This window comes from Sceloporus occidentalis, unplaced genomic scaffold (genome assembly GCF_023333645.1).
Source record: "Sceloporus occidentalis isolate IW3139 unplaced genomic scaffold, rSceOcc1.0.p SCAF_1, whole genome shotgun sequence".
NCBI lineage: Eukaryota > Metazoa > Chordata > Lepidosauria > Squamata > Phrynosomatidae > Sceloporus > Sceloporus occidentalis.
Genome location: NW_028316981.1, coordinates 252,778,470 through 252,804,322, shown reverse-complemented (window position 1 = coordinate 252,804,322; position 25,853 = coordinate 252,778,470).

The window sequence follows — 25,853 nt, the reverse complement described above, 5'->3', positions numbered from 1 at the left end:
TTGTCATGGGATGCCCCTGAAGCTGAGATAGTGTGACCCTCACAGATGAGAAGGGGAGGGGTCGGGTGCCAAGTGGCAATGCTCTTCTGCCAAGCAGGAATCCTCAATTAGAAGCAGAGTAGGGTGTGATGGCAAGAATTCTGCCATGAATAAAACCTACCATGAAGGAATATCTAGGAGTTGGAGTTGAAGCTGAGAGGATGTGACTTGCCCAAGGTCAGCCAGTGAATTTCTATGGTGAACTGGGAGGATCCCAGCTCAGCCATGTAAATCCACAGGGTGACATTGAGTAAGTCACACTCTCTCATTCCTGGAAATTCTGCACTCTCCTTGCCAATAATAATAATTATTATTATTATTATTATTATTATTATTAATGCCCAGCTCTTCAGCCAAAAGGCTATCAGAGCAGCTTACAAATTACTAGATATTTCCCTGCCCTCAGGCTTGCAATCTAAAGGGACAAGAGACAAAAGGAGAAGCGAATGGCAGGGGAAAAGTTCAGCAGATCCTCATTCTCCCACATTCTCTTTTGTGAGGGTCACATTCTCTCAGCCTCAGAGGCAAGACATGACCAACTCTCTCTCTCTGCACCTCTCTCATGGTGATGCTAAGGTCATGCAATAATAATAATAATAATAATAATAATAATAATATCCCTTACCCAAAATGCTGAGGACTAGATGTATTTTGGAGTTTTTCAGAATTTGGTATATTTTTATACAGTATGTCTAATGGGATATAATGGGAGATGGGATCCATGTATGTCTCATATGCATCTCATAGACATAGACTGAAGGTAATTTAATGCACAATATTTTAAAAATAATGTTGTGCTTCTGCACACTGAGCTGATAATTTAGGTTTCAGAAGTCCAGAGAAAGGAGACTCAGACTCTACTCTGGACATTTCTCCTGAGAATGGACTCATGTTTTCAAAAACAGTCATTTCTGGATTTTTGCAACAACAAAAAAGAGGAGCACCACAGACTGCTGGGAACTGCAGTCTAATAAGGCTATAGTATATCTTTCTACAATGTAGATGGACACCTCCATTACATAATTTGTTGAGGATGCTTTGACTGGGAGTTCCTGCATGGCAGAATGGGGTTGGACTGGATGGCTATTCTTGGGGTCTCTTCCAACTCTATGATTCCATGATTCTATAGCACTCTGAGCCTACTGTGATTTTAATTGTTTTTAAATGTATAAAGGTATAAAGTCTTATAATGCAAGCCATGCACTGATGGACTATTGCACTATAATTTTTTATTGATTGATTTTATACCCTGCCTTTCTCCCAAAATAGGATTCTCTTAAAGGGGTTTGTTTATTATAAAAAGAAAGGAACGTATAATGGCTTGGAATTAAAGATTATGGTTGGTAGGTAGGTAGATAGATAGATAGATAGATAGATAGATAGATAGATAGATAGGTCTTGGAATTAAAAAGTGTGTGTGTGTGTGTGTGTGTGTGTGTGTCTTAAAATTAAAAATCCCTCTTGGAAGTGGGAATGAAATGTGTGGATGCAGCCTGGGTTCTTAACTCAGCTCAGAAGTTGGAATACAGTGTCTCAAAGCATGAGCAGAGTGCCTCTGAGCATGAACAGAGTGGCTGCCACTCATTGCTCGAGCAGCTGCACTTTGCTTGATCGAGATGAATTTATCTGATGTAAACACCTTCAGAGGAAGGACTCAGTTTACATCTGCACTGAAAAAATAATCCAGCTGGCCACTTTAACTGCCCTTGGCTCCATGTTGTGAAATGCTGGGATTTGTAGTTTGTTGTGGAACCTGACAGATGACTCAACAGGTCCTCAAAACTACAGATCCCAAGATTCCATAGCACAAAGCCATAACGGAGGTTAAAGTGGTGCCATCGAGGTGTCGAGGGTAAACGCTCGACCCTCTTTTTGTGTCTTGGGGGGGCTCTTAGCCTCTCAAAATGGTGGCACTTAGTCTTGACCCCCCCTTCCCAAAATCCTGGCTACGTCCTTGGTGGGTCACACTGTCTCAGCTTGAGGGGCATCCCATGGCAAAACTCCTCTTTATGCCAAGAAAACCCTCAGTTTGTCCCATCTTCCAGTGACATCCTGATGTTGAACAGGGGTCAGACTACATGTCCTCTAGGACATGCTACTAGAGAGGTCCCTTCCTCACCACTACTCCCTTCTCCTTTTGTGTTGTGTCTTGTTAGATTGTAAGCGTGAGGGCAGGGAACCGTCCGATTAAAAAGATTGTATGTACTGCACTGTGTAAATTTGCAGTGCTTTATAAATAAAGGTTAATAATAATAATAATAATAATAATAATAATAATAATAATAATACATGTCCTCTAGTATGCCATGTATTCCTATGTATTACTTCATAGCAGAAGGGGGTTGGACTGGATAGTCCTTGAGGGTCCCCTCAACTCTAGCATTTTTTGTTGGGACTGTTTATTTGTTGAGACTGGGCTTTTTTTGCCTTTTGTGTGTGTGCCTTCAGGGTATTTTAAGCATAGGAATGTTCTTTAAACCTCTGCCAAACTTCCTTTTGAGATGGTAATTGAGTTTGAAATGCAAAGTAATTAGCGTAATTATTCGCCTTGTCTTTTATTGTCATTCAGAGAAATCTGTGAAAAATATTTCGCTAGTTGCTGAAAGGGAGAGAAGAAATCACCCTTTGAAAGAGAGATTTGTGGAACGAATATTTTTTTTAAAAGTTCTCCTCAAGCTCTCAGTTAACGAGAAGAAAAACATGGGTTTCTCTAATCACTACTTGGCAGTTGGTTTTAGTCAGTTAGGGATTGGAATCTTGAGGGATGAAGCTGGTGTTCAATTGGGGAACAGCAGAGTCCAAGAGAGGACTGTGTTCCAGAAGTTCCTGAGGGAACAGCATTTTGTTAGAGTGGGGTGTTGATACTAGACCAATAAAGGGTCTGATAGGTCCAGAGAGGGACAGTATTAGTTTGGGAGTCTAGAGAAGAGAGACTCAGTGTAGCCAGACTCTGAAAGAAGGGTCTCAGTTGTGTAATATCCTGTGGGATATTATAGCCTGTGTGGCTGAGTTATTAATTGGGATTTAAGAACACATCTGTATATATGTAACCAAGAAAGACACAGTAACAACTTCATGTTCAAGTTACCTTTTTCCATTCTGTTTTAAAATAAACTTTTATTCTTGTGTGAATATCCACTTGGCCTGTGTTTTGAAAACAAACCACGCTACTGATCTTTAGAAATGCAGAGGTGTTGGGCCATCATAGGAGAATATCTTGGGGCCCTTCACATAAATTAAGTGGGATAACAAAAGTCCCAAGCGCCTGCCACAATAGAAAGGTTGTTCGTCACAATTAGCTTTTACAGGGAAGAGCACTTTCTGACTTCCCAGGGAATGCCATTTGCATGTTGTATTGGAGCAGAGCCAGGTAAGGGCTATTTTTCTCCACTGAGAAACCCCATCCTTTTCAGAAATCTGTGCAGTTTCCCTAGCTATGAGGAAAAACCTGCCAATTGAGTTCTTCCTAATGGTTTGTGGGTGTGATTTGAGGCTTGGCTTGAATCTGGTCTTCTGACCAGTCTCAACAACCAACACTGAGGTGCGTTACAGACTGCCTAAAAGCAGCAGTCTGCAGCCGCCGTCGGTTGCTGTGTCCAAGGACTGCAGCGGCCAAACCGCGCGGTTCCTGGACACAGCAAAAAAGAAGTGCCAAAATGGCGCCACGAGGTGCTAGTCACACACTCGCGACATCACTTCTGCCACGTGACGTCCGGACACTACGCTTCTGCAACGTCAAAATGCCGGCACCCGTGTAGAACGGGCGCCGCCATTTTGTACGGACCCAGTACATACTAGGGTTAGGGGCGTCAGGAAGTGACATCCCTTCCTAACCCTAGTACGTCCTGGGGGCGTACTATACGCCCGTCTGGAATGGGCCTGAGTTTCCCATTTGGGAGGAGACTGTTCCAAATAAATTCTTTCATTTGGTAAGAAGAGAACTGATTCTTATAGCAATAGCAAGTACATTTCTATACCGCTTATCAGTGCACTTAAGCACTCCCTAAGTGGTTTACAAAGTGTAAGCTAATTGCCCCCAACAATCTGGGTACTCACTTTAGCGACCTTGGAAGGATGCAAGCCTGAGTTGAACTTGAGCCCTTTTGCTGGTATTGAACTTGCAACCTTATGGTTTGTGAGTGAGTGGCTGCAGTACAGGCATTTAACCACTGTGCCATCAGGGCTCTTCTCATCCATAATATGTTTGCTGAAAGAAGAATATAAATAATTTAATATTTAGTACATGTATATATCTCAATTAATGAAGTATGTGAAATCACAAAAACACCGAGGTCTCCAAAGGACCTTGGTGAATTTTAGCACTGATGTAATCATTTTGTGTCGGGCTACAAGGAGATAGCCAGATACTTCTGTGAACCCACCCCTCTGAGCACTGGAATGACCATGCATTGGGGGCAGTACAGTAAGTCTGGCAAGAGGATATATACATCAACCTAGCCCACAAAGAGGGGAGCACAATGGATGAACGTGATGCACAACATGGGGCAATAGCTGGAATCTTGTTGGTATATATTTTGGCATAATCAGGAGCTATACAAGCATATGTCAATTTAGGGATATTGCAGCAGAACATATCCATCATCTCATTATAGATACATTCCCCCAAGGAAGAAAGAGTTCCTTGCAAAAAGATTCTGTCATCTTCCGCAAGGAACTCTGTCTTCACAGCCATTTAGTGCTTGGGGAACACCCAAGACAGCATCTGGCTCCAGTTTTATTGCAGTGAGATGAGAGAAGTCAATTGTCCACTGAGTATGCTCTCATCTGCTGGCTAAAACAGGTGCTCTTTGGGTGCCCCCCCACCCTACACTGGTCATTAAGGGTGCATCTACACTGCAGATATAATGCTGTTTGACACCACTTTAACTGGCATGACTCCATCCTACAGAATCCTGGGATTTGTAGTTGTATGAGGCAGCAGCACGCTTTGACAGAGAAGGCTAAAGATTTTTTAAAACAACAAATCCCAGGATTGCATAGGATAGAGCTACAATATTTAAAGTGGTGTCAAACACTTTATTTCTACAGTGTATATGCACCCTAAGTTACTGTGGGGACATGTTTCCCCATTGTGAATGCTGGTTTCCTCAAAACTGCATTGGCAGAGTGATACACACCATGATCTGCCTTCTGCGTTCTCAGTCTGTGTCTCCTTCATATTGTGCACAGCTGAAGCTCATGAGTGAGGGGGAACAAAGTGAAGGGGCACCTTTTCTAAATCATGCTACTCAACTTTAAAGTTCCCACTCTGCTTCTTCACACACAAAGCATCTTTAAACTATCTGAACATGCAAAGAGTGGAGGCATGCTATTGGGGGGGTGAGACAGATGGCATTTTTTGTTGAGAAGATATATCATATGTTTGGGATTAGTTACTTTTCTGGGATAGACCCATTGTGATATATTTGGAATTAGTTACTATTTGGGACAGTTCCATAGTTACTATTGTTTTTAACTGACATCAAGAGTCACACTATCATCAACACACAGTTCTGCTTAAGTCTGCATACTCAAGGCCCTGGCTTCTTTGATTGAGTCTGCCCATCTGGAATGGAATCAGAGACCCATTTATTTGTCTTTTTAGCTGTGCACAGAATCCATAGAACTCTTCTCCAGAACTACATTTCAAATGAGTTTATTTTCTCCTTATTTTTTTTTCACTTGTCCAGCTTTCATAACAATAGTTACTGGAGTCCAGAAAAGCCTAAGCCAGTCCTGGAGAGTTATCCCTGGTCTGAGATTACAGTTTTCAGACATGGGCTGTTTAATAAAAAATATTTCATGGCAGTTTGCAGATAAAATGCATGGGTGTTTTTTGTTTTTTTTAAAAAAGTGATATGAACTCCTGCATTCTGCTCAGTATCAAGGATTCAGGTTTGGGGTTTGCTTTGTTATGTTTTGTTTGTGGGGTTTTTTTGTTTGTTTTTTTGTTTTTTTGTAATGCGTACAGCCACAGAGCATGCTTGGCTCCAAAAAGTTAGGAGCACAATAGGAAAAAATTGTATTTTTTGTGCAATAAAGCATTGATTGCATTTTATAACAGTAATAATTTCCCCAAATAATTACTTCAGCTATTGTCCAGCTTGTTAAGGGGTTGACTGAGCTGCAGGTATAAATCGATTTGCTGCAGATTGTTAATAATGGGCTATTTTTAAAACTTATAGCCGTTTCTTCCTCTGTAACACCCTCCTCTAACTTGTAAACTTTAATTCCTTTTACAAATTGGCCACTTAATTAGAGATGAGTCAGGCTTTTGTTTTATTACTCAGAGTTTACTTCTGTTCACAACCACTTGTAAAGAATTACAGAGGGTGTTTTGTGGATAGATAAATGGATTTCTAGCTGTTTTAAACAGTAATTTGTATTCATAGAAAAGCTGGGCACATATGTCTAGAGCATGTATGCTAGAAGGAATCTGTAATGAGTTACCAAGCCTTGACAATCTAATTCCATTTATATATAGTTACCCTTAGACAAAAGGAGTCCAGGGTCCCCAGCATGGAAACCCAAGATTTCCACAAAGAGGACAACACAATTTTGCCGAATTCTTTTACCAGGGCTGGTCCAGGAAAGTCACTTTCTTTAATGTTCAATTCAAAGAAAGCTCAGTGTGAAACAGCACTCAAGAATACACAAGGGGTCATATAGTTTCCGTTGTTTGTATGAATTGGAACCATATTAAATTACCTGAGAGATATTTCTGGAAGGACATCCAGGTGATGTGGGATATGTGAAAAGACAAAACCTGACCAAATGCTGAGACAATTTAAACATTCAAGATGATGATACATTGGAAAAACTTTCTTGTGGGATTTTATGACCCTAGCATATGTACAGGTGACCTTATTTGAAAGCTGGCTTCAGATATCCTTTACTGTGGGACAAGAAGGCTGAGAAAAGGATGGTTGAAATAAACATCATTTCACCTTCCCATATGGCTAAAATGTTTTGGCACTAACTAGGACTTTGGGAAATTATAACTGGTCAAATTGCAGCAAGAGAACATAAATGATTGTTAATCATCACTCTACCTCTGTACCTTTCCTAATGGGACAAAAGTTATATGTATTCTTAGGTTTTATCCATGAAATGGGCCTCAAATTAGTAATTTCCAACTGCGATATTATTGCCTGTTTCATCTGTTACAGATCTGGAAGCTTGGCTGGGCACTTTGTAATCCCCCATACAACCCACACTACTCCTACAAAACTACTCAGTAAACTCACTTCAGGTAGGTAGGTGCAACAGAAATTTATAAGACAACACAAGGCTAAGGAAGCAGATGCCCTCTAAGTTTTTTTGCTAGCAAGCAAGCTTGTACATGTACTGATTGGTGATCATCTATTCTGTTTAGATTTTCAGTTGATACCATGCAGATAAAGCTAGATAAACTGGTCAAACCCAATCCAAAACCGATCCCCTCCCTCCCATTTTGGGATGTAATGATATTTGATAGCCAAGATATGGAAGGATACCTACATTGGCAATGGATTTTCTAGAAATTAACCTACTCCTGATCCCATCAAAAATTATGTTGGTTTTTTTTTCTATGAAAATGTTCAGATGTGCATCATCTGAATATGAAATTTGGAATTCTTTAAGGCACATGAGGTTGATAGCCCTAGCAAACAACATCCACCTGAGCCTTATTTTATATTCTTCAGATTTCTTTTCTTTTTGTAATGAAACTGCTTCTTTCTTTATGTCAGAAGGTGTATCATCACCAGCAAAGTATTGTTCCTTCTTCTTCTTTTTTAACAAACCATCAAAAGGAGATGCTTGTGGCAATGATATTGCTAGGGCCTTAATTAAATTGAGGTCATGGAACAGCTACAGAAATGCTTAAAATTTACCCACCTCAAAGCAGAAGACTGAAGTGCATCGTTAACAGACACAATGAACTTTAAGTCTGGCTAGCTTGGTACAGTTCTCAAAGCTATAGAATACAACAGTGCTTCCTAGACTTTCTCCCATTAATTATTTTGGGCCACAACAGCCTTTAATCCTACTTTTGCAATAATCAAAACAGCCTTTATCTACTGGTAACCACTGGTTTGGCTGGAATTAACTCTACACAGAATAAAATTGCTAAAATCATTAACTTACTTGCTACAAAATGCAAATACATTAACCATATTAATAAAGGAGAATAAACAGGTATTTCTTCCTTGGGCAACTGTGATATGCTGCCATTTAATATTAATAGCAAAGGATTTAAGGATAATGCATATTTAAAGCACTGGAAGAACAAACTGCAACATGTATAGTTGAACTAGCTAATAATAAAAAATGAACTCATTCGAAATGTGATGCTGGAGGAAACTTACAGATACCATACATCATCAAAAAGACAAATAAATGTGTCTTATAGCTAGTGAACGCTTACTAAAATCTAAAGTGACTATGCTGAGTCTATCATATTTTGGACATGTTTTACATGACTCATGGGGGGGGGGAGATAACACTCAGTAAAGCTGAAAACAGTAGGAAAAGAAAAAGACTGCACAGTAGATGGATGAACTCAATGATGGAAGCCATGGCCATGGAAGATATGAGAAGGGCTATTCATAACTGGGTTTCTTAGAATTATTTGTAGAAGTGCCATAAATCAAAACCAATTTGTCTGCCCATAACAAGAACAATTGCTCTCTCTGCACACCCAAGGTCCTGTCTGCACTGACCAGGATACTGAGGGGCAGAGTATACTGGCCCCAGAGTTGCCCCAAACTCACCCCATTATCTCAGGCCCTCCATTCTGATGCTAGCTGTTCCCATGTGTGTCCCACTGCACCACAGTGGTGGTGGTTCTCTCACTCTGAGGTCAGAATGAGACACCCAGCATTGGTCAAATGGCTGGGTGCCTTTGTGACCTCAGAGTTAGTGTTGTGCCTCCACAGCACGTGCATGTCATTTCCAACAGCAGGACATGTTTCCAGCAGCTGCCCAACATTGGAATAGAGGTCTCTAGATCCTCCAGAAAAGTAAATTGGGTGTTTTTTAAAAAATAATAAAATAAAAGGGGTGACCAGGTTTGGGGCTGAATGGGCTCAACATCATCCAGACTGTTCATAACAGACTGAGTGTTTGGGTCCTAAGTCATCTGGACTCTCTGCTGGGAGAGTGGAAAAGGGAGCATTTTGTTTAGCCCATGTAGACAAGGTCCAAGTTCTGATACTGTTCTGACAATGTATTTTCAAGGTATGGAATTCATGGTGTAAAACTATGAACTCACATAAAAGAAATAGCTCTCACCATACATTCTTCAATTCAACTCCTGAAGGAAGAACTACAGTTTACAAATGACTTGAGGCTGCTACTGCCAGTGTATTGTAGTAGTTTAGGGTTTCAGAATAGATCTAAGTTGTTCCTGGTACATATTCCTACTCACACATGAAATTTCTTGGATGATTTCATTCCAATCATTATCTCTTGGTATAACTGAACTCATAAGTTAAGGAGCACCAATACATTGGCCTCCTTAAAGGCAAGATGGGCTATTTAAGAAAAAGTTGCATTGAGTGTATCTAGGGTAACGTTTCACTGAAGTTACATTCCTCAGGGACAGAAAGTAGCATTTGTTTTGATGTTCTTCTGCAAGTGTTGACTGAAAAGGTAGAAGAGATTAAGATCTCTGTTTCTAGGCTTTAAACTCTCCATATCTATCTATCTATCTATCTATCTATCTATCTATCTATCTACTTTTTATTAAAGAATTAACCTTCTTTACCCAGACTCTATATACTTTTTATTAATTTTCAAAAACACATAAAATAGAATAGTATGAAATACTAACCTTCTTTACCCAGACTCAAAATAATGCAATATTTACAGAGTTTTTGGTTTTAGTCTCAAATAATTTCCACATTATTTCCTTTATATATCACTCCAGTTTTATATCTGAGATCACAATTCTCAGCTTTCTGATCTTTCTTAAGCCATCCCTCTCAAAGTGAGAAATCATTTTTAAAAAAATCAAATTAGTCATCATTCATCTATCAATAATCAATTTCAACCATGACAGTTATTATAGTAATTCTCTAAACACATAGTATTTATCATAAAGCTAAAATTCACATATTCACTCAAAAAAATATCACCATATAATTTCCTTTAGTATCCTTCATATATTTTAAAAGGGGTTCCCATGTCTTCTGGAATGCCTCCATGAGTGTCCTTCGAATAAAGAAAGTTAACCTGTCAATTGTCAACTCTCCTTTTTGACTCTTAGTATATAGAGAAAATTGCGCTCTGATGAGATCCCAACTTGAGTGAAGGATAGAACCCACACATATGGCCATAAAGGGGGCTGGTGACAGATCTAAAGGGTTCAATTGCTTATCAACTAGTATCCCAAAAACAACAGGGATGAGAAATATGACATCCTGAAAATATTTTAAACTGTTGTCAGCATGTCCAATGATCAGAGATGATGAGAGGTGCATTTTAACAGAGTCCAGGGATGATAGTTTCCACATCCCTGCAATATCATGAGACCTAGATCTCATTCATCTTAAGTGTAACTTTTTCCAGTTCATCGAATCCCACAGAATCTCCTTTCTTTAAATATTACAGCCTGCCCTTGCCTTCTTCATTCTTCAAACTGTCAGTGGCCAGTTTACAAATATAACCTACAAGGGGGGGGGGACTAGTGGTTATAGTTCCATAAACATTTCAAAGGACCAGTGTGGGAAAATATCCTTCTTAAGGCTAAGGAAGATGGGATATATTTCTAAAATTGATGTTATTTTGACTTTGATAACTATCTTGCTTACAAGGCAATAATTAATGTGTGGTGTGAATTACAGCCTATTTTGTCCTTCATTTCTCAAAAGGAGTCTGGATCATCCCAACTGTAAATTTGCTTACACTTGGCAGACTTGGTAATGCATAACAAGACCAATAATGCATCATATCATATCACCTACCCTGGAGTTTCTAAGACAGGAATGAAATACACATGTGAAGTGACAGCAACAAAAAAGACACTTGTTAATAAAGCCAAAAGTAAATGTATTTCCCTTCAACCGCTTCTACCTGTAATTTGCAACAAAAACATTTTACGGTAATGGAAATGTCTTTGCCACACTGTTTTATATTACTCACAGAATAATAAGGAACTCAGATTTTTTTTTCTTTTTTCAAAAAATGGAAACAGTGTGCAGGTGAAAAACAAGGACTGACAACAGTCAAATGAATGTTCCCTTTTAACTCTTTTGGGAGGAAATCACTGGAATTGTCAAAGGGGTGGGTTGCAGATGGAAAAGAGTTAAACAGAATATTATTGTCCTGTGCTCCAATCAGTGAATGACCCAGGAATCAAGTGGTTGGAGTGCAAGAGCTGTAAGGTGGTTAATCTAGTCCAGGTCAGTCACAGGTTAAGCGAAAGGGAAAACAAGATGGTGGTCATCAGCTAGTCCAGAAGTAATCCAGATAATGGAAACCAGCAAGGAGTAAAACAGTCATCAGTCACAGCCGATCCAAGATTAAGAAAACAATAACTCCAAAGAGTACTGCTAGTCATCAAGACAAGGGTTGCAAGCAACAAAGATGCCAGGGATTTGTTGGGAGATTTATAGGCAACTGTATCAAGGCATCAGATGCTTAATGATTCAGTGGCTCCTATTTTACAGCTTCTGGGAAAAGCTAATCTCTCCTTATCTTTGCAAAGGACATCAGCATGTCCTCAGCATCTGCCATCTCCCACTAGGGAGCAAGCCCCCTCATTTTCTCAGCCCCCATTTCTTTAGACTTAGAGAGGCAACTTAGAAATCTGACTCCTCTGTGTTTAAATCTTCTGCTCCAGTTGGTAAGTTGTGACAACTATGTTGAAACAAAAACAATTCCAAGGACACTACCCCTCCAATGGGTTATTTATATTAGAATTAGAATTTTTGGAATAACTGCTTGTTTTGTATTTCTCACTAAATAGTTTCTCACAAAAGATGACATACTTACCTTTTAGTTACTTTTAAAACCATCTGAATGCTACAGGCTGGTAGTCTGTAGTACAAAATATACTCTTCTCCTGTCCACCTCACTGTCACTTCAACACCTGTAACAGGGCACAATGTACCAATATCAGGCACAGCAGCAACCAGTACCAGAACAATGCAATGTTCCTCCTCTATCCTTTAGTGAGACCATATTCCTGCAACTGCTAAAGTAACTTTAAACATTACAGTTATACCAAAGGTAAAACATTATATTTTGTTAAATTAAAAATGTAACATGAAGTGTATACTTCAGCAACACTGCAAAAAAGGAATTAATTATAAGTAACTAATTATTTGTAACAAGTTACACCTGACCTCGAGAATAAACAGACTATTGTAAGTGAGAAGCTTTCATCCATGCTACTTCATTTCTACCATTCCTAAGAAGTGCAGCGTAGACAATAATAATAATAATAATAATAAGTTTTATTTATATTGTCCCGCCTCTCCCGATGGATCGAGGCAGGATTACAACAGAGTTATACAAACACAATGATACTAATAACAGTTATTTAAAATCACAATATAAACATATCTCATCTAAAAACAATTGGTACAATATAAAAATTCATCACAGCCTGAGGTAGACTCCTGATCGGGAGGTAGCGAACTTGTTGAATCTATAAAAGATCAGGAGGGTATGCTTTCCGGAAGAGGTATGTTTTCAGCGCCTTTTTGAAGGCGTCCAAGGTGGGAATGAGTCAAAGCTCTTCCGGAAGGTTGTTCCAAATCGTTGGGGCCCTAGCCAAGAATGCTCTCTGGTGAGTAGATGTTAATCTCACCTTGGGGTGTTCAAGTAGGTCCTTTCCAGATGTTCTGAGAGTGCGGGGCGGATTATGTCGGGAGAGGCATTCCCTTAAGTAATTCAGGCCCAAGCCATAATAATAATAAATAATAAACTTTTTATTTATACCCCGCCCTTCCGGGTGATCAGGGCGGCTAACAAAATGCACCGAAGCGCAAACAAAATACAAGATACAAGATTAAAAACATACATATAGGGCTTTAAAGGTGATCACCAACACTTTGTATTGCACCCGGAAGCTAGTTGGCAGCCAGTGTAAGGATTTTAGTAGAGGTGTTATGTGGTTTGACCTTGAGGTACCAGTAACCAATCTGGCTGCGGCATTTTGGACTAGCTGAAGCTTCCGAACTTGGTACAAAGGTAGCCCCGTGTAGAGCGCATTACAGTAATCTAAACGAGAGGTTACCAGTGCGTGTACTACAGTTTCTAGGTCCTTTCGGTCCAGACGGGCGCAGTTGGTGTATCAGCCGAAGCTGGTATCAAGCACTCCTGGCCATCGCATCTACTTGAGATGATAACTGTAAGGATGAGTCCAGGAGTACTCCCAAACTGCGAACTTTGTCCTTTAGGGGAAGTATGACCCCATCCAGGACTGGATGGCAAATTTCCCTGCCTGGACTTGGGGTACCTATCATGAGCCCCTCCATTTTCTCTGGATTCAGCTTGAGTTTGTTTCCCTTCATCCAGCCCATTACAGACTCAAGGCAGGCATTCAGAGGAGAGATGCCATCCCTAGTCACTGCAGCAGTCGGAGACATAGAGAAGTGAATTTGGGTGTCATCGGCATATTGATAACACTGTGCCCCATATCTCCGGATGATCTCTCCCAGCGGCTTCATGTAAATGTTAAAAAGCATGGGGGACAGAATAGCGCCCTGAGGGACACCAGATGTCAGTTCCCTTTTGCGAGAACAACTGTCCCCCAGCATCACCATTTGGAATCTGCCTGAGAGATAGGAATGGAACCACAGGAGCGCAGTGCCCCCAATACCTAACTCCCTCAGGCGCTCCAGAAGGATACCATGGTCAATGGTATCAAATGCTGCTGAGATGTCTAAGAGCACCAACAGGGCCACACTTCCCCTGTCGATGTCCAGATGGAGATCATTGACTAGGGTGCCCATGGCAGTTTCAACTCCATATCTCGCCCTAAAGCCCGTTTGAAATGGGTCCAGATAATCGGCTTCATCCAAGACGGCCTGGAGTTGGAAGGCGACTGCCCTCTCAATCACTTTGCCCAAAAATGGTAGTAAAGAGATTGGCCTATAGTTGTTCCTTATCAGGGGATCTAGAGAGGGTTTCTTTAAGAATGGCTTAACCACTGCATGCTTAAATGCTGATGGAAATTTCCCCTCTCTAAGGGATGCATTTATTATAGTCTGAAGCAGTGATGTTACAGCATCTCCTCCCTGAACGGTCAGCCAAGATGGGCAGGGATTGAGGGGGCAAGTGGTCCTCCTCACACATCCAACGAGATTGTCCACTTCATTGGTACTCACAAGCTCAAAACGATCCTGTCTAATGCAGTCCGTGGAGTCACTGGATACCTCTCTCATAGTCTCTATTTTAATGCCGGCATCCAGATCTTGATAGATTATATTTTTACAATCAAAACAGTTCTCTGTATAGAAAACAAGAGAAGTTTGTTGTTCCATATTTAAGAGAGCCAGTGTGATGTAGTGGTTAGAGAATGTTGGACTAGGACTCAGGGAGATCAGTGTTCAAATTCCCACTCAGCCATGGAAGCCCCATGGGTGACCTTGGGCAGGTCACATTTTATGAGCATCTGAGGAAGGCAAGGGCAAACCCACTCTGAACAAATTCTGCTAAGAAAACCCCATGATAGTTTTGCCTTAGGTCACCATAAGTCAGAAATGACTTGAAGGCACACACAACAATCAATATTTTAAAGCAAATCTAATGTCCTTGTATCAGACTAATATGTAGATTAGAACACAGTTATCCTTTGTACATGTCTCCAAAGATTGCACTGCAGCTCTTCACTCAAGAACCACATGCAAGAATGCATATAGCAAGGGAAATCTGCACACATCAAAATGTGTGTAAGCCGTAAACATGCATTTTTGCATACAAAACCATGGATTTAGGGGTGCTGGTATAGAAATGTATGTAGTATAGGAACATGAGTACAAAAATTCCTATGTTTGATGAAATCTCATATGATGGTGGCATTTTCAGACTTCCAGACTACATATTTTTTCAGTTAAATAGTTCTCTCTACTCACCCACTCAAAAAAATACCTTCACATATTTAACAGTGACCTGACAATTCAGTGATCCTGTTAGCTTAACCTATTGTTGAATAGAACTCTAAACCATTTCATCTGAACCCTGCCATGTAACTGATAATGTGTCATTTGCAGCAATGTCAAGGTTTGCCTGGGAATGGAAAGAGGAGGGGAAACAGCAGCAGCAGCAAAAAAAAAAAAAAAAAAGGAAAGGAAAGGAAAGGAAAGGAAAGGAAAAGGAAAAGGAAAAGGAAAAGGAAAAGGAAAAGATTTCTATGAGGTCCCCAGGAGGACGTGGGGTGGGATTTAATACTTCCTTTCCCCTTCCACAATCCCAACAAAAACACAACTCATGTAAAAAGAGCAAGCTTTTTTAAAAAGGTTCTGTTGGCACCAGTACTGGTGACATTCTTCACTGGGATCACAGCAGAAAGAGGAAAACTTAAATCTTCCCTTCCCATGTGCTGTGGTCCTGATTAAAAACTGGAGCACCACCACCATCATCATATTAAAGGTTACCAACCTTTGGTCCTACAGGTGTTTTGTATTTCAGCTTCCAGAAACTGCAGATAGTTTGGCCAGTCAAAAATTGTGGGAACAGAGGGGCTTGACAGACAGCCTGACAGGGCAGCTTTGTGCTACCCCTGGAAGTGCTGGGTTGGGCACGTGGCAACTAGATGCCACACACCCAACCTGCTGGAAAAAGGAGCTGTGAAACATGGCTCCTATTCCTGGCACTACAGGGCTACCATAAAGACTGCGGAATGGCCTTATGACACCCCTCATGTGGTGTCATAAGGCCATTTGGACACTGCACATGAGCAACATCATCTGTCAGGGTATGCCAGATTGCATACTAAGCTGTGATTGGATGAGGGTGTAGCAAAGTGACAGGCAAAGTCCATGATGGTAAGCCTGCACTGGTAATTAGTGATGCAATCAGGCAATTGGGCCAGGTGGTTATGATAGCCACTTAGTAGAGTATAACTGCTTGGAAATCTGCTTGGTCTTTTGAGAGTTTCCTGCTCTCCATGTCTCTGGGGTCTAAATTTTTCTCCTTGCTAGGGAGTTGTAGTACTGCTAGTGTGCAAGAAGTTATGCTATGCTGATTTATTTTTTGCATTGTACAAATTTGTATCTAGCCACATTGCTTAATTTTTGGTCTGTCTTTTTTGCCTTACACTCTGCTGAGTAAAACTCTGTTTTTGTTGATTCCATGACTCTGCTGTGATGTTTTGCAATACATCATCATGGTGAGTGCCATCTGGTTGGGCACGCCCTAGATGGTGCCCAGGTGCTGCGAGAAGGACTTGGAGCATGTAAATGTTCAGCCCTTGGGCAACCCTAGTTCAGGCCCAGGCTGGCACAAAGCGCCGGTCTGTACAGGCCCTTAGTCCAAAATACTTGGAGGGCCAAAGGCTGGGAATGGCTTAGAGCCTTGACATGTCTTCAAGGGATGCATTTAAACTAATGTTAGTCCTTGAAAGCCAGCATAGTGTAGTGGTTTGACCATTGGACTATGACTCTGAAGAACAGGGTTTGAATCCCCACCGGGTGACCTTGGGCAGGTCACAGTCTCTTCGCCTCAGAGGATGGCACTGGCAAACCCCCTCTGGGGAAATTTTCCAAGAAAATCCTATGATACATTCACCTTATGGTTGCCATAAGTTGGAAACAACTTGAAGACATACAACAACGTAAGTCCAAGAAAAATAAGTAATTCAAGAGCCTGGATAGGCCTGTGAGCTTTACACCTGCAACATAACAGGAGACAGTAATAAGGAATTACTTTATTCTGCATGTGTTCTAAAAGCAAGAGACAAGGACTAAAAACATTCAAGCAGCTTTAAGAACAGCAGCATATATGCGATAAGGCACATTGTATGTAATATTATTCCTTTGATATTCATAGTATTATTCAGTGGCATTCAGAAAGAATGGCTTGACTTCTACACTTGTTAAGAAGGCAAATCAACAATGACAGCTGATAACAAGATATGCTGCTGCTGCCTCTCTACTACATTCAGACTGAAAATGCTGATAAGCACTCTGCATATTTCTCTGCTCTACAGCAAAGGAAAGATTAATATTTGAACATCAGAGTCACAGCAAATGCTAAATTGTCAATACGAGTCAGAGCTTCTATTACTAACTTTAAATGAACCTGAAATAAGCCAGCTACTGAGAAGGTACCTCAGTCCCACAACCCATTTAAATTCATTAGGACTAGAAAGAGCCCCTGAGACAACTAGAGATGGAAATCATTATTTGCAAATGATGAAAGACAAGGGATTGCGTTCTTAGCCATGACCACAGCTCGTGACTACATGTCCAAGGGGGGGGGGGCAGATAGTTCGGATCTCTATAACTGCCACTGGGAAGCCCAACTGTCCACAAACAATGGGGAATTCTTTGAGTATTCCAAAAGTTCAGCAAGTTATGAGACAGAGGTGTGCTAACAGTTAGCCGTCATGACTCCACGAATGTGCACAAATGTTGAGCAAAAAACACAGATGAAATGTCCTGGAAGCGGGAGCGGGGGGGGGGGGGGCATATTCCTAGAACTGCATCAGAGTCAACTCCCTGTAGAGAATTATGTTTGTAGAGCAGATACAGGGAAGTGTTCCATGTTCCTTATTTTATTTTATGGATTTTGGAATACCTGGAATATCTCTCCAGCCTTCTGTCTCATATACAACACAAGTAGCAAATGAAAGAGATGCATCTGATGGTGGTAGGGAGGAGGTGGAAGAAGAACAAGAAGATAGGAGGAAAAAAGGAAGAAGAACGCCTCACATACAAAGTCTGCAGACCGAATAGAGAAGAGGAGCAACTTCAGTAGCAATGCCTCATCCCCAGCAGGGACAACTATGTACAAAGCACACCTCTCTCAGACATCCTTTCCAACTCCTTCCTCCTTATGGGAAAACTGGCCCAAAACATTGACCTCAAACACTTTCTACCACTAATTCTGGGAAGTGAGAGAGGGAAAGGAAAGGAAGACTGACCACCATTCACCAAATTAGCAATTTGGGAAGGGAAGCCTTGGGTCTTAGGGACCTGGATAAAATATATTGAGAACTTTTCTATAGAAATGGGGACGGAGAGCTTGGGGACCCATGAATAGCACATACTGTATTGCTGAGCCTCTCCTGCACAATTACCACCCACCCCCACCCCCCTCACCTGTTGCCATTATACTTCAGGAAAAGTGCCTCGGCTCAGAGTAAGCAAGCAAGGCATCTGGATGAGCCCCTGTTTTCTAAGGAAGAAGCCAGCCAAACAACCTTCCTCAGGCATGGCAGCACTCTCTCATTCTTGCTCTTTCATGCACACATGTTTGAAGGGGTTGTTGGGGAGTTTAGCCTTTAGTTTGTGGTGAACACTATACACATACAAACACACAGAGAGAGCAATTTTAAAAGCATCTCAGGAATTCTCCTTCATTGGTCACAACACAAAACATAAAAGACAAACTAAATTTCTATTTTAAAAAACAAAAGTTGAAAACAGCATTAAAGACAAGTTTAAAACAACTAAGTTTATCACATGGGACTTGGAGAATGGGAATGGAGCAGAATGGAAGAGAACGGAAAGGGTGAAAAACGTATGCTATCGCATGGGAGAACACAGCCAATACCACTGGGAGTCTCCAATCCGTTCCCCAATTCCTTCCACAGCAGCTGATTTTGAACAACGATTCTGAACAGTTCTTCAAAATTGGCTGCTGTGGAATGGTTGGGGAATGGATTGAGGACTCCCGGTGGCATTGGCAGTGTTCTCCCATGTGATAACATACGTTTTTCCCCTTTCCATTTCGTTCCCTGTTGTTCTGCTCCGTTCCCATTCTCCAAATCCTGTGCAATAAACTTAAACCTTAGAATACACTTAAAATATTATAACATAAAAACACTACATTCCCCCACTAAAAGCTTTATCTGGTGCAACACACTAAAAATGAAATGCTTCCTTAAATAAAAAGGTATTCACCTCCCAGCAGAAAGACAACAAGGAGGGGGCCAACTAAACTTCCTAGGGCAGGAAGTTCCATAACTTGGGAACAGTCACAAAGAAGATCCTCTCTCTCCTCGGTAAACTTGCCTGGGATGGTGGTGGGACTGAAAGAAAGCCTTCCCCAGCAGCTCTTAGAGCACAATCAGGTTCATATAAGGAGATAATGGTTTTCATTTTAGAAAATACTGGGTTAATTACTGTTCCAGGAAATGGGAATGAAAAGTCTTCAATACTGCCAGGGATTCCCAGGAAATACTTCATGATAATACACATATGTGAATTTCCAGCCAAAGAAAGGAAGATCTCAAAAATGCAATCGGTTTCTGCAGGAATGAAAACACAGGACTTTCATAAGATCTCATCTAGAGATGATATATTGCACGGGAGAATATCTCTGTTTGTTACTTGCATTATTTCTTACTAGATTATTCAGTCTGCAATTCTCCAGCTGGTATGCCCAATTATTGTACAAGTATACACACATATGCACACCACTCAGAATCTTTATAGTACTTTTCAAAACAATGTTGTTAAAAGGTACTTCAGAAAAATGCTGCATTTAAAAGATAACAAATACAAAAAAGTGGTACAGGAATACTGGAAGAGGTTTTGACAGATAAAATAAGCTCATGACTGTAATATGTTGGGTAAGCAGACTGGCACAGAAGGGAGAGCAAATTGTGCAAAACTGGCCACCTGTGAGTTTGTTCACTCTCCATTGAGCAATATATAATTTGGAACTACTCACTAGCTAGAAGAAAGAGTTCTTCGGCTAGTTTGTCATTTGTTCTGTTTGCAGGAGAGGCAAAGGCATGGGTGTTTCAGAGGGATTGGTATACAGCAATTCTTGCTTATTTATACTGCAAATTCATTATGCAAAGCATCAAGTGCATTTACTGTATTTCTTTTTTATTTTGTCCAGCTTTGTCCTCTTTGTTTTCTCAGCATTTTTGAAAGATACCTTTCTCACCTATATTCACTTCTATTTCACATACTAATTGGGTTTACTAAGCACATTCCTGTTTTTCCCAAGGACAGCATTTCCAGGGTCAGAGGAAGAGGAAGAAATCCTCCTCTCAGGTTTTAGACAAAACACCAGCTGAAGAGGGGAAGATCAAGCCATCACAGAGATTACTAAGACTAACCTCCCTATGAAAATAAGGGAACTCTAGTCTTATGGGGGAAGGTATGCTCAGGGGTATGGGAAAGGAGATGATAGGTGACTACTGAGATGTAATATCTTCAGTGAATGCCCTCTTATGTATACCACCAATGTGTGAAGCGTGGGTACATGTTACCTGTAGCAGCACCTTGACTGTGGAATTCCTTCCAAAGAGTTCAGGCTGATGCAATATCTTCTGAATTCCCAAGGAGTAGTGAAAACTATGCTGCTTTGCATGGCGTTTGGCTCTTAAAATTAGAGGTGTCTTTTCTGCCTGTTTTTTATAATTATTTTTAATAAAATGTTTGAACTAAATTGTTTTTTAAAGTGTTTATATTGACTGTGCCCTGCCTCAAGGGCCTTGGAGGATTGAGAGGCAATAAATGCCTTGCATGAATTAACTGAATGAAGTCTAGATCACAGCCCTTTTTACAGTACCGAGGGACATCTGAACTATCCCTAAATCTTGGATTATACCTGCAAGTAGTTATATAAATTTATCTCTTTATTCTTCCCATCCCTGAAAGGAGGTGGGAAATATTGATATTATTGCTCCTCTGTGAAGAGTGATATATTTCAACTTGGTCTGGCTTCTCTCCCCCCCCCCCCCCAACTCTTCTTGCAGTTAGTAGTGTTAACCATAAAACTCTATTTGCAATGTCTAAAAAGGAAGGATGGCCTGTATTTATCTTTAGAAATCCCCATCCCCCTTCCCTCCTGCAGCCCAGTCAAATTGTCTTGACTGAGACTCACAAAATTAAAATGAATGAGTAAGGCACTATTAGTTTTATTACTTAAAAACAAAAATCACCACCCTGAACACTGCATTTCTCACTAAAGTTCCCATCCTTGTTGCTTCTTTTACAAATAATGTATCTGCAAATTCTCACACCTTGGTTGAGCAGATGCCAAATTTCAGATCTCATAAGTACTTGAACCAAGCAGCAAGTAAACCAAAAATCCTGTATGTTTGACAAACAGCAAGAAGGCTTCATCACATCCCTCTCTGCAAGCAATGGAGGGGATTTTTTTAAAAAGAAAAAAGCCCCACAGAAAGTAAAAATAGATTTCCTTCATGATTTTGACTCTGAAAGGGCTTGGCTGGTCTTTAGATAGGTCTTAGGCTTCATTATTGGAGTACTCCACTCTTCAAGCTTTTTCACCATAGGACTGCTACCCAACATATATAAGTCAGGGTTGTCTGAACTCTGCTGAGGTACAGTTTCCATTTTTTCTGCAGCTAGAAATAAAACAGTGTTTCTGCCTACTGTTTTTTGTCAAAACATTTCACTTACTTTTTAGTCTTCTGGCATCTTACATTTTGAGATAGCATTTTTCTTATTAGCTTAACACTGGAATGGTTCATTGCTGGTATAAAGTAGAGAGAAGGCTAAACAATGTGTTAAATATGTAGTGTGACGTTTAGGATCTTTTTTTTTTCTTTAAACACAAGGAAGATGTTTGCCCTTATTATGGATTAGGACAACCAATACAGAGGTGATTCAACCATATAGAAATTAAAAAACATTCTCTTCTCTATTTGGGAAAAGACAGTGTACAAGGATCATCATCTGGATTGGACCATGTACATTTCTTTGTGAATAAAAAAATTATTCTAAACTGTGGCACGCATATTCAGTGTACTGTGCAGTCCTCAAAATATAGATTTGCTTGATTTCAAAATGTGATTTTTCAAATTGTAATGACATCTGGAAGAGCCAATGAAGTTTAGTAGTTTGAGCATAGGACTAGGACTCTAGAGAAAAGGGTTTGAATCCCTGAAACAAAATTTGAACTTCTTTGCAATGTGACAGTGGGCTTTTGAAGCACAAATTTTTCACATCTTACCAATGTCTAGTGCAATAGTCATGTAAAGTGCCACGAATCCTTCCACTGTCTATTGCTTTGGGTCAGATAACTAACTGGCTAAAGGGTATTTGATACCAACAACTGTCTAAAGGAAAATGAAGACTAGCTATACTCTCTTTTTTAAATCCTCTTTCTCACCTAGAGGATCAATTCCCACTAATAAGATTATTGAGAAAAAGTGGACTCTACCACATTACAGACCTGTTCTCTGGTGGATTACCAAAGCCCATCACTACCATAAAAACTTCCCTGCACCAAACTAACATTACCTGGCTTCAAATATACCATCTGGCTTCCTTTGCATCACACCTAGCCTCAGCAGGAGAAACTCCTCATCCACTATTCTTTTTTTTTTAATCATTGTTTGAACACCACATCTTATACTAAAGGGACAGTGCCACTTATCTACAAATATATTCTGGAACATATATATGGGAAAGGGCAATATATGCACTTATTCTGGCAAACAGAACTGAAAGCCACAATTTCAGAGGCTGCATAGGTTCATATTTGCCCTTCACACCCATAAAAATCCCATTCAGCGTCTGTGGAAGAAAATACTCTGAAAACCATTCATAGATGGTATCTCACATGTTGAAAATGGATAAAAAACTTTCTGCAGATTGCTGGAGGGGTTGTAAACCTAGATGCTCTTATATGTATATGTGGAATGAATGCCCTAAAGTGGCAAAATTCTGGGAGGCAATCCTGTATCAAATTTCATGTATCACTGCTCAAACCATAAGTTTTTATCCAATTTTCATTTTGCTCTATATTTGTTAAAGATCATTCTAACTTGAAACATAGGCAACTGATCATTTTTCTCCTCACTGCTGCCAGATTAGAAGTAGTCAACTGTTGAAAGTCAGGTGACCTCTCCATTGAAAACTAGTGGGTTAGAATTTGTGGTATGTGGTTGAGGGAGAAACTGTCTGCTGTGATGAGGTTTTTAACTGGTCGCAAAAGGACTGACCCATCTCAAGAAGACCGGATGATCTTTACTGACTACAATATGTTAATCATCACTCCCACTGGCTCCAATCTCCTACTTCACAGATGGATCTCTGGATGGATATTCTATAGCTGGATACCCTGAATTCCCTGGCTCTTGCTGAAGACCAATTTTGTAATACTGCTGCAAAATAATTATTCCTCTGATACATACCCTTGGCCCTGCAGTTAATTGTTGTTGCTGCTGTTTTTGTCATGTTAGGCAAACTTTATATGCTTTAATGCAAAAGCTCAATAAAAATTTAATTTAAAAACAGACTAAGTATACTATATACTGCCACGACTATATATTGCTCCAATTATAGTTTAACTATTAATGAAATTTTGTTAATTGTATTTTGATTTGTTTTTGTTTTTCTTTTATTGTAAGCTACCTTGGGTACCATTTTAGGAGAAAGGCAAACTATAAATTAAATATATAAATAAACAATTACTTATTTAAATAATGTTATACTAATGACACAGACAGCAGCAGTCACATCAGAGCACAAAATACAAGTGTTCATTTCTATCATATAACTTATTGTTTTAGCTGATTCAAATATACAAAATGGAATCATGTGATCAAAGTAATGAAGAAAATAATTATTTTAAAGGTATCTTTTTTAAAAAATATATATATGTAGTTCAATAAAATTTTGTTCTTCTAGTCATCATACAGGTATTCCATAACTCAAAATCCAAAATACTTCTGGTCCAAGGCATTCTGGATAAGGGATACTCAACCTGTAGAAAAGAACAAAGGACAGTTCTGAAGTACCTTATGGCTGAGAATAAAACAAATAGTTGTGCAGCACATAACAACCTTGTTCATTTGGGCAGACTGAGAGGGACTGATGAATCTAATGTTACCCAATGAGTATGATGGCTGAGCTGAGACTACAACTTTGATTTCTCGAGTCCTGTTCCTGTTCTAACCACTGCCCCAAACTGGTTCATACTTCTACAGGTCTGTTGTTCAGCCACATGACTAGGGTCATGAAGCGCTGCATCAGGAGCCAGAGAAGTGAAGGGCTTGCTTGTTTGTTTTCCTATTTTTGTTCACATAAGGACATTTTTCATTTGACAGCAGTTTTGCACACATGCATCTGGAAATATATCCCACTGCATTCAGTGGATCTGATTTCTGTGTAGAAATGTGTAGAATTGTGCTGTTAAACTCCCAAGTGGTGAGTGGATGTCTCCGTGCTTTACTTATTAAACTTGTATGGCCATTACAAACATACATAAATTTTCTTTACTGGAGCAGCTTAATATTATAAATTATCCTTGTGTTTCTGTCAGAAAAATAAAAATATGAGAAAGGCAGGTATTAACCTTAATACAGATGTGAAAACTAATATGGTGATAGGCCTCAAACAGCCCTGAACAGTTCTATTTGAATGCCTGTTATGCAATGTTATATGCATATATGTTGAACTTTTTAAAAGAAGCATTAATAGAACTTAAATGCCTGCAAAATCAATTCTGTATTTTTCTTTTAAAAATAGATAACTGATATTGTGGTCTAAATACAATTTCTAATCCCATCTAGAATAGATCCAGTGAATCAACTGCTAAATGATAGATGCACACTTGTGTAAGACACAGTTCTTCAATGGATCTACTCCAGTGATAAGTAGAAAGCAGATTTAAGGCTGTAGTTATGTGAATCATGTTTTTTTATTTTATATTTTAAATTTGTATTAGTTTTAATAATTTGTAAGGCACCTTGAGACCCAGTATTAAAGGAAAGGTAAGATATAAATGAATGAAATACTATAATAACAACACAAATAACAAAAAAAATTATTAAACTGCTTAATAAAGCAGCCCAGAAATGGATTCTCATCAAGCAAGGCATTACTACTGTAAATATTTCTTCTAGCAAACAAAGAACAAAAGCAACAGGAAAGTGTCAGGTTTGATGTCATCAGTGGAGATATTAAGTAAAAGAAATATCTTCTTTTCTCAGGTTCAGTAGCTTTCAAAACAGTTATACAGAATTTGTATTAGCCAAGAGAGGTAAATACATCTCTGCCTTGATCTTCCTCTCCTTAAAATACAATATGAAGGGCTATTCTTATTGTTTAACCTGAAACAAGATCTGAACCAATGACATACAAGCATAAAAGAAAAGGAAATGAGCAGAGTGTGTTGAACAGAGGTAGTTCTCCCAGATCTCTGATCCTTGACAGGACTTTGCTTGCCCTCACTTATTCTCCTGCCACCCAAAAGCCACACTTTCTTTTAAGCAGTGTCTGCTTCATTCAGAAAGACCTTGAGTTACTGAGGTTTTTTTATTTTTAAGTCACCATACCAGCATTAGGGAACAAGTTGTCCCCTAGCCGTGGTTAAATTGCCATTCCCATCAGCTCTAGGGAGAGGTCAGTTTTTGATCCCAGCCACTTCCAGTTTTGTTTTTCTTAGACTTTCAGCTAATTTTCAGCCATTTTCCAACTGCAGACCATAGGAACAAATGAAGCTCAACCACTGCATTTAGGAGTTTGGAATCATTTTCTATTTTTAAAAAAGTCCATAAACCAGGGATTTAGAGAGTGTTCTGTGCAGCTTGGCGGACACAGAAAGCAGATTGGAGTCAACATAGAGATCATGGTCACATTTTTCCCAGCCCAGATTTATTACAGTCAATAAATAAGAAGGAGACTAGGAATAGGAAGAGCAGCAATGAAAGAAATAGATAAGATCCT